The sequence below is a fragment of the Gymnoscopelus microlampas genome (assembly GCF_963454915.1).
Source record: "Gymnoscopelus microlampas genome assembly, chromosome: 3".
Classification (NCBI taxonomy): domain Eukaryota; kingdom Metazoa; phylum Chordata; class Actinopteri; order Myctophiformes; family Myctophidae; genus Gymnoscopelus; species Gymnoscopelus microlampas.
This window is the reverse complement of record NC_139940.1, coordinates 3,452,820-3,455,119: the sequence shown is the minus strand read 5'-3', so window position 1 is coordinate 3,455,119 and position 2,300 is coordinate 3,452,820.

The following is a 2,300-nucleotide window of genomic DNA, read 5'->3' as shown; positions in this document are numbered from 1 at the left end:
AATGGTATAGAAATGGACAAATGGCAGTTTATAGAATGTGTTTTCGAGCCTTTCCAACCACTTTCTGACGGCGCCTTCCCTGCCAGCCTCCCATTCACCAACACCACCAGTTGGGTTCTGGAGCATTCTCCACAGCGGTGGGTGTCGGGTGAGGAACTTTAGGCAACGTGTCCACCAACGTGTGGAGTTTTTCTCCGTTTGCAGAGAGCTGAAATATTTTCAACTTGGCCGCTTGGAAGCGCTTTTAGGCCGAGTGCTTTTAGGCGAGTGCTTTTAGGCGAGTGCTTTTAGGCGAGTGCCTGGCTGTTTTGGCCCATAAAGGTCTGTCTGTTACGTAATCGATTGTGAAATAACCAACATTCCCCTCTGACAGGGATCTCCCTGTCTGTCTTCACTTACCCTGGCCCAATGTATACCTTTCATTATTGAAACTGTTAAAGCAGGGGTCTTCGACAGGGGGTCCGGGACCCTATAGGGGGTCCTCAGAGCTACTACAGGGGGTCTGCCAAATCTTTGTGAGATAGGATTTTTTTTGTTTTACATTAACCAGTTTGAACCTTAGAATTACTTTTTCTGAGGAGAACATTAGCCAAAAATAGCAGATCTACAAGCTCACAGTAGATCTGCTATTTTTGGCTATTTTTGGCAGATCTACAAGCTCACAACGCCTCGCGCTGCGAGGCGTTGTGAGCTTGTGAGGGTTCCGGTAGGAGACACAAAGGAGACTCTTTGTGTCTCCTACCGGAACCGCTGCCGGTTTCCGGTAGCGGAATGCCCGCAAAAAAAGTCATTTTGGGGGTGAACTATCCTTTTTAAAGCAGCTGAATGAACACATCGATCAACGTGTCTCCTATAGAGAGCCAACATTCTAAGATGTCGTAGTTACTGCGATCACGTCCTCTTTTCCAACCCCTCCACCCTTCATTCACCTTTTTGTGAAATGCTGGCACCGGCGTTAGAAACCGGTTGAGCAACAATAGAGCCAACATTCACTGCTACCCGTAAGAGTGAGGAAATACTGTATATATATATGACCCATATATCCTCTCTGTCAGGTGGAAGCCTCGTGTTATATGTTCCAAAACTGTTAAATTCAAAATCATCAAAAGTAGCAGATCTACAAGCTAAGCGCCGCGTTTCGAGCTTGTAGATCTGCTACTTTTGATGCTTTTGCGTGACACTGTAAAATGATCAAGTAGGGCGTTAATTTACAAAAAGTTAAAAAACACAAAATGTTATGGAGATAATAGGTTTCTGCCCGGACAGCAACAAATTGCTGTTTTGGCCGAATGTTTGCCTGACATATTCTGAGAATAGGGACACCGTCATGGGTTTAAATGTGGTTTAAATCCTAGACAAACCATTTCTAAAACATCAAAAAAAAAAAAAAAAAAAAAAAAACGTCCACACAACCTCCACACAAAAACCTCCACTTCAGCAGCTCTGGTCTAGCTTTCAACAGAGCCAACACCAGAGCCAGCCCACTGGCTGCTTCTCTGTGTGGTGTGTGGGTGTAAAAGAGTCAACTCTGAGGAGGAACCAGTGGGTGGAAATGTGAGCAGAACAACGTTGATGAAAACCCTACGTTCTCCATTCCCAGTTGCATCCTATCTGCAGGGGTGTGTATAGGGCCCGGGTTCGGCCGGACCCCGAGGATAAGGATCTGTTAAAGTCCACAACCAAACCCCGCATGTCTCCCATCTTGCTCTGGTTAAAGCGTATTCCCCTGACGCTCCTCTCCTACACTTCAGTTCGGGGCTCAGGGAAATAAAGGTTGACACGTGCGTTCCTGTCGTGCTTTGATCTGTTCCTGCATGCTGTTTGGCTGGGAGGAGTGTAGGCCTGGGCCATGTACGTTGCTTTAGGTGGGAACTCATGGGTTTGATGAATGTTTTGCGCTGAGATGTGATTTCAGCGCACTAGAGAGAGAGGGTTTAAACAATCACTGCTCTCCCACTTATATTGTATACGTCCAACAACCTCCCCCACACATGCATTAACTCAGTGGTGCTCAACCTCTGGATTGGGACCAGGTGGGGGTCCCCACATTATTTGCGGTTGGTGGGGGGGGGGGGGCGGGGGGGGGGGGGGATCCCCACATGACAGTGAAGTCACACTTTAAGGACTTTGAAGACCTTTTTAATACCTACAGTATAACAAAAAATAAATTAAATGCAAAAAAGACCATTACAGCATCAAAAGTAATCAACAAACTACAGTATACTATAAAAACTGGTCAAACATTTGGCCAAATCTTGCTATAATTTGACAAACCTCTGTGCGTGTTGAGGCCAAAATTG